Source organism: Numenius arquata, chromosome Z, assembly GCF_964106895.1.
Source record: "Numenius arquata chromosome Z, bNumArq3.hap1.1, whole genome shotgun sequence".
NCBI classification, from domain to species: domain Eukaryota; kingdom Metazoa; phylum Chordata; class Aves; order Charadriiformes; family Scolopacidae; genus Numenius; species Numenius arquata.
In genome coordinates, this window is record NC_133616.1 from 66,890,788 (window position 1) to 66,898,966 (window position 8,179).

Here is an 8,179-nt window from a genome sequence, read left to right on the forward strand (position 1 = left end):
CATCTTCATTGAGATAAGAGTGGATATAACATTAGTTTGGAATTTGGAATATGCTAGTGAGCACCATATTGCAGTAATTCAGCCTTCATACCAAGTTCAACAGTTCCTGCCTGCAAGTTGTTAGCTATACGCCAGTCACCTAGTAAGAAACAGCATAATTTTGAAGAGGACAAATTTAGGAGGTTCCAAGATAGGTTAGGATTGGCCAGTCGTAGATTATGGACAAGCATACCTGGTCAAAACAGCTCTAGATGATCACAGTCATTTGCTACTTCTGCCAGAGTTGTCACTGTCACAACCATCACACAGTTACACCTCTTACCTTCAATGAAAAGTCAGGTGGCAAACTGCAGACTTCCAGTGACTATGAACTTTAACTAACACTGCAGAATGTGCATGGACCTGCTGAGGCATTTTCTGCACTTCTGGGTCTGCTAGAGGAGTAGTAACATGAAACAGAAGAGTTGTAATGTACTCTCATAGGTAATGCCAGTGGTTTCTTAAGCTGCTCCACTTAGATCTGTCAGATCTGATCAGGTCTTATAGGAAGTAATATACAGGACAAAAACACAGATAAGAACAAAATCATTGCATTTCTACTGGATTATTGTCTTAATGTATAGAAGCACTTTTGTTGAGATGAAGTTTTATAAATATTTGTCCTGGTTTCAGCTGGGACAGGGTTAATTTTCTTTCTAGAGATTGCTGTGTTTTAGTTTTGGTATGAATGCAATGTCGACAATGTGTATTGTTTTAGTTGTTGCTAGGTGATGTTTATACCACTCAAGGACTTTTTCTCACTTTCCCACAGAAGCTGAGAAGGAGCACAGAATGGCCAATGGAATATTCTGTACCATAGACATCATGCCTGGTATACAAATGGGGGGTGGTTGTTGGGGGGCGATCCATGATCGCTGCTTGGGTCAAGATGGGCAACCAGTTTATCAGGCGGTGAGAGTGACTTTGGTCTTGCATATTCTTTTACAATTATTATTATCATTATTTTCCTTTTCCATTATTGTCCTATTAAAATGTCTTTATCTCAACCGACAATTTTTTTTTTTTTCTACTTTTCCCTTCTTTTCTCCTTCTCCCTACCCTTCTGGTGAGGGAAGGGGGAGTGAGCGAGTAGCTGTATGGCCCTAATTGCTGGCTGGGGTTAAATCACAACAATATTGTTTTCAGTGAGTTACTTTGCTGACGTGCTGCGAAAGACTGTTCCAGTGGCTAGATCACATGTCTAGCTTTTAGCGATCTAACTGCTGCCATGTATGGCTATAATTAATCGTGGGTACGAAATTGGGGGTGGTTTTCAAACTCAAGCAGTTAATATTCCTGTCTTCATTATGCCAATTTGTCTTGCCAAAGCAGTTAATACATCTCTGCAAATGGAGAAAAATATCAAAGAGAAGAAACTCTTGCCAGCAAACTGACATCTGTCAAATGTAATTTCTAGTAATAAGAAACCTCATCCTTTGGGAATATTTTTAGTCTTATTATTTTTATGTCAGAACTTCTCAGCTCTTTTTCATTCTTTTCTTAGCATTTCACAGATGGCATTTTTTAATTTAGAAATACAACATTTTATAATGCAGCAATTAATGTGTTAAATAGATACCTTTTAATGTTGGACTGCTGTCTTGTTTTTCCCCTTCCTTCAGTGACTTGCTAGGTATTTTACTAGGCAGGAAGTCTTTTCAAGACTATTAGTAAACCCTCAACTCTGCTGGCCCAGCCTGTTGCTACTGTTTCATGTGCAAACAAAATGGACATAACTTCCTGTAGGTTTACCTGTCATCCTTGTAACTAGACGGAGGTTTTGACAAAATCTCTTAATATGGACACTTTCAGACTTTTAGTTTGAATCTCATTGTAAGTACAAATGACAGTCTTTTGAGCCACATTATGCACAACTTTTTTACAGATCGTGTTTCACCACATGGGTTTATTCACCTAAAGGGAAAAAAAAAACATTTTACATTTATTTTATTTTTAATTTTTCATGCTCGATTTTGGAGTCACAGTGGTATGTTATGAAACATTGTGACAGATGGATGGATGTCATGGAATAATCTTTGATTGCTCTCTTTGTTCTTGCTGTACATGTCAAAAGTAAACAATAGAAAGCCTTTCCTCTGTCACGTTTCATCTCAGTAGATGAAGATGGAAAGTTGAATAAGTGCAAAATATAAATGTTATGGCAGGCTTAAAACAACTTTTCCTTAATGTTTGATTTTAGTCAGTCTGTATTTTACTTTCTGAAACACAAATACTGCACTAAATTTAGCATTTAGACAAAGATATTGTTGTGGTTTCAGCTGAATTTACCAAAATCAGACCAACAGATGGCCCTTCCCCCTCCCTTTCTCCCCCCCCCAAAAGAGGAGAGAGGAGGAGAAAGAGATAAGGAGATTCAGAAGTTTAGAATGAACTAAACTACTTTAATGAAGAATTAATATTAAAATAAAAATAAAGAAGAAAATAATGAAATAGGTACAATATATACAAAACCGTATCAAGCTCCCAGGATGACAGTCACGTCACCAGCAGGCACTGGGGAAGTCCCAGACTGGACTCAGCGACGGATGGGAACTGGATTCCAGCTCTGGAGTCAGGAACACACGGATCGGGATCAAACGCAGATGAACAGAGTCCTCTCTGGATGTCGGCCACCACAGGAAGAGAGCTGACTCTTTGATCCCTCAGCTTTTATACTGAGCATGGGGCAGATGGGATGGAATACCCCAGTTGGTCAGGTTTGGGTCACCTGTCCTGTCCACTCCTCCCCACTGATGTGACCCCTCTACGTTTTTTCCATTTCCGACCCCCTAGGGGGGCAAATAACGAAATTGGCTGACCTTGGTTGTTACGGCAGTAAGTATAAGCAAGGGCCTCCCTGCATACCATTCCTTGGCATGGAGCACAAACGTTGGTCTTATCATTCTGAGAACGAGCAGTTTTCTCCACAATATGCCGTTAGTTTCAGAGAGTTAGAGGAGGCCTAGCTAGGATGTAAAGTTACAGAACAGAAAATTGGTTCGGTTTTACTTCAAACTGGGACAGATATATAAAAAATGTCCAAAACATAAAGAAAATTATATACCTCAAGCTGGCCAAACCTCAAGTAAACACATCACAAGTTAGGATGTTTTTCTGCACATTTCACTGAATTTACCTAAACTTCCTGCATCTAGGTAAAGCTTAGCAATAAAAAATGCCCAGAATGTTAAGATAGCGCATAAGGATACTGATGGTCAACCTCAGGAAAGGAAAGAAATACACCATCATCCATTTCTAACACGTTTCAGGACACGAACATAGTCTAGATTTTCTTCCTTTAGTCCATCTTTAACCTTCAGTCTGCTAAGCAAGTACAAACAACTAACAATATCAAAGCTCTTTTATTTTAATAGACATTTGATAGCTTTCACAATTCACTTACAGGTTTTAAATTGTTTAAAAGGTATTCCAACAGGATTAAGATAACACTGCAGAACAATGCAGGTCCTATGTCCAGTCACTGTTAAGACTGCACGTTTAACATAACAGCCTCTAGTGCAGTGGTGCAGATGCTCAGCTACTGGAGTGTGTCTGAAAGCCATCATGCCCATACTTAATTACAGGCACGCATTTGCAGTAGGAAGATTGGAGGCTCGGCTGAGGGTAGGCAAAAAATAATTTCTGTTTTGTTTAATCACATACCTTGTACTCAGATTCTACCTGGCCAAATTATCTTTCAAAGCTGAAAGTTTTGTCTTAGTTCCAGTTCAGCAGGAAAATCATAAGCTTTAATAGACAACCCTGAGAGATATAAGGAACTCTTAATGCCCAGTGGCAAAAGCTTTCTTGAATTACACAGAGGAAGCAGTAAACTTTCTTTGGATGTACCACTAGTGAACGGAAGAACAACATTTGTTTCTGCAGTGGTTTCATTAAAAGAAAGACAGAGCAAAAAAAACCCCAAAACATCCTTGATTATTGGATATTCATTTAATTTGCAATTTTGAGAATTAAAACAGATTTCTTGGAGTTCCCACTGCAGGGGATCAGGCTGTTACTGTGCAGAATAACCCTCATAATAATTTAGCTGTGATGGTACTAAGTCATGTTGACACATACTATGTTTACATTCTAAATTGCATCAGTGAAATTGTGATAGAGAAATATGCAAACCAGAAGATATTATTACCATGATGGAAAACTTCTTTGACTGCTAGTTCCCCTTTCTGGCTAGCCAGCTCTTGGGAGCCAATTCTTATTATCCTTTGGCACTGTGAGACAAAGACAAACCTATCCTGCTGCAGCTATTTGAAGATTTAAAAAGAAAAAAGAAAAACTTTGCCCTGCTACATTGGTTAATGACATTTCAGGGCTGATTTTCTCTTTTTTTTTTAAAAAGACTCTAGTCCCAGTATTTTTAGCGTAAGAAACAAGAATTATTATTACTATGATCATAAGTAAAGTCAATCACTTCTGGGTTTTTTGAAGAATCATTAGAGAAAGGCAATAAATGTCTTCCTTCCTTCCTGCCTCCCACCCCTTCTGATCATATTTTGTTCCTTTTATATCTGAACAGGCAATACCTTCCCAAATTAATTTGAGCAGTTGCCTTCTTTCACATTTAATTTTTAAAGGAGTTTCAACGTACATAATATAGTAATCTACTCATGCTACTGGCTTTAAGCTTCACAAGAATACAAAATATAAAAATAAAGTGCACGGAAGACACACTCAGTTTACTGTGTTCTTAGAGTAAATCTCTGAAGAGCACAGCAAGCCCATTGAAGGCACTATATGGCACTTCACACCGCTGGGCTTTCTCTCCCTGCCAGTACACTGTAATTAAAGGAAAGAGACATCAACATGAAATCAGACATGAGATGCTGTCCAGTTGAAAAGGTTACTGCAGCAAATGAGCAATTAGTGCACCCTGCTGCAATGACTGCTTCAGGTTCAGAAAGGACTGAGACAAAATACAATAGCTGAATAAACTAGCTTTGTAATGTGTTTGTCATAAGTCCTGCAGCCAGTGCTATACAATGGGTTGGCAGGTTATATGCTTCAAGGACAGCGTGAAGCGTATTCTACTCGAGATCACCAGGCTTATTCTACATTTTTGCCTACAGTAGGCAAGAAGAGCTTTTTTGTCAACATACCAAACCAAACTCTCAAACAAAATATACTGGCAAAAGCAGTTTTCAGGTGGCAAGGTTCTACGTACTACAAGAATTTTACTTTACAGAAATGTCATAAAAATCACTCCTCTGATCTGCACTGTGCATCAAATTGGGCAAATTGGACTTACAGTTTAATTTAAAAAAAATAAAAGTCACAAGCTCAAATGTCTTCAGTGTAAAATGTGATTTGTATCTTTTTTAGGAAAGCTACATTAACGTTTGTTATTTCTCTACAAATCTAAAATAACTGATTCATGCACAGCTATTCTAATTCAGAATAACACGAGAACTTTTTTTGGCCATTTTAAATTATACACAGGTTCTAGCTATTTTAGAAGATAATATTTAAGAGCAGAACATTTAGAATATTTTAGTATAAAGCAGAGTATCCTGAACCCCCTGCATACAAGCCAGCATAGCTGACAATTCTTTCTCGTTGTTAGCTTGAAGGTACTAATACTAGAGCATGTGTTCAGTTTTAGTGCTTTCCAGAGACCCTCCTTAGAAACAAATGTGTAGACGCTCATTCACGATCACTGAAGAGTTGTCAAGCTATTATTAAGTGATAAAGACTACTCTGCCTGCAGCAGTGCCTGCAGAGAACCATCAGCTCATGGCACATCTTCCCTGTGCAACTTGTCTTCATGGGGAGTTAAAAATTTTACATAAAGCTACAAACTTACAAGAGAAGGTGGCCGAAAAGCCTGACACCTGCATGAATTATGCCCCACTCTACAACACAAATAGCCTTGTATACCTCAGAAGAAGGGATAGGAATCATCATGAGTGGCAGCTCCGTCAAAGTAATACATTTATCAACTTAATCAGACACTTATTGCCTGGTCTACCCTTCATTTCAAACCAAGGTTGCTAGGAACTGTTTTCTATACCAAAGGCTGGTCTTATTTTGTTTTCAAGCATTGGTTTGACAGCATTCTATCATTATCACTGTATCAACAGAAACTAAGTTTAAAAGCTCATAATTACAATGTAATTTTTAATATTTACATAGGGGTTTACAATTCTCAAAACACTGTATGGAAAAAAATACACGAAGCAACAATAATCAAGAGGAGGGGAAAATAAATAATGCAATGGAAGGGTGACATAAAGTCAGAAGAAATGCAAAGAAAAAGATGGACCAGCCACTTAGGTGAGATTGACAATGGCAGCCATTCTACATAGTGGAATTTGTAGTAATTTGTAGCAAGCCATTAACATATAATGAATGTGTATTTTCCTCAGTGTGAAAGATGCTCTGAAACCCAAATATCTTTCCCTATGATGAGCAAACAAAGACTTCTTGATTTTGGAAAGGGAGCAGACAATGCAGGCAGAACCTTTCCTTCCACACAGCCAAAGGAAGAGCTGGCAATGAAACAGATTGTTGACTTCACAAAGAAAAGTCTTAATTGTTCAAATCCCAGTACTAGCTTCCTCCTCCTGCTCCTGCTTCTCCTCCTCTTCCTCACCTCCTCTCACTCCCTCCTCCCACAAGCCTTCGCAAACACTGAAGAATGGAAGGGAAAGGCTTTCAAGTAAGGAGAGGCAAGAGATTTGAAGGAACAAGGCAACAGGATATTTTTAAGTGTGTGGTTTCACAGATGGCTTAAGCTGGTCTAAGACAGAACTGGAGATGAAAGGAAAAACCCTGCCCTCCCATCTGCTGTCCTCAGCCAGTTCTCGGTGTTTTCCTCTTGCCCACAACATGTGGCTGCAAAGTGAGTCACATTAACTTGCTAATGCAAAAAAAAAAAAAAAAAAAAGAAAAGAAAAAAGCTTTCAATCAGGACAGTGAACCAATGGGAACTATGTGAAAAAAAAACCAGCTATGATATCTGTGTTACAACACAGTGTGAACCCTCAGGAGACAGCAGAACAGATCTAACTAAAGAGTCCTCTTTACCAGCATGGTACATACAGCATAGATTGGTAAGAATCCCATGAACAGAATTTACAGTGTTTTTAGAAAATGTATTTTTACCTTTTTTGTTTTGTTTTGATGTTTTTGGTTGGTTGGTTTAATTTTTTTTTTTTTTTCCCCCAAGGAAACAATAGGTCCCAATCTTATTTATGGAAACGTTCATCAAAGTAGTTATGTAAAGATAGGTATGCTGAGGAGAACACCCAGGAGAACACCCCAGCAAGGGTTTATGAAAGGGAGGTCCTGCTTAACCAACTTGATCTCTTTCTATGACCATGTGACCCGCCTTCTCGATGTGGGGAAGGCTGTGGACATTGTCTACCTGGACTTTGGTAAGGCCTTTGACACTGTTTCCCACAGCGTTCTCCTGGAGAAGCTGGCGAATCATGGCATAGACAAGTTTACTCTTCACTGGGTAAAAACCTGGCTGGAAGGTCATGCCCAGAGAGTTGTGATTAATGGGGTGAAATCCAGTTGGCGGCCAGTCACCAGTGGTGTCCCTCAGGGCTCAGTTTTGGGGCCAGTCTTGTTTAATATCTCTATTGATGATCTAGATAAGGGGATTGAGTGCACCCTCAGTAAGTTTGCAGACGACACCAAACTAGGTGGGAGTGTTGATCTGCTTGAGGGTCGGCAGGCTCTACAGAGGGATCTGGACAGGTTGGATCAATGGGCCAAGGCCAATGGGATGAGGTTTAATAAGGCCAAATGCCGGGTCCTGCATTTTGGTCACAACAACCCCAGGCAATGCTACAGGCTTGGGGAAGAGTGGCTGGAAAGCTGCCCAGCAGAAAGGGACCTGGGGATACTGGTGGACAGGCGGTTTAACATGAGCCAGCAGCGTGCCCAGGTGGCCAAGAAAGCCAATGGCATCCTGGCTTGTATCAGGAATAGTGTGGCCAGCAGGAGTAGGGAAGTGATGGTGCCGCTGTACTCGGCACTGATGAGGCCTCACCCCGAGTACTGTGTTCAGTTTTGGGCCCCTCACTACAGGAAGGACATTGAGCTGCTGGAGCGTGTCCAGAGGAGAGCCACCAAGCTGATCAAGGGTCTAGAGAACAAGTCATATGAGGAGAGG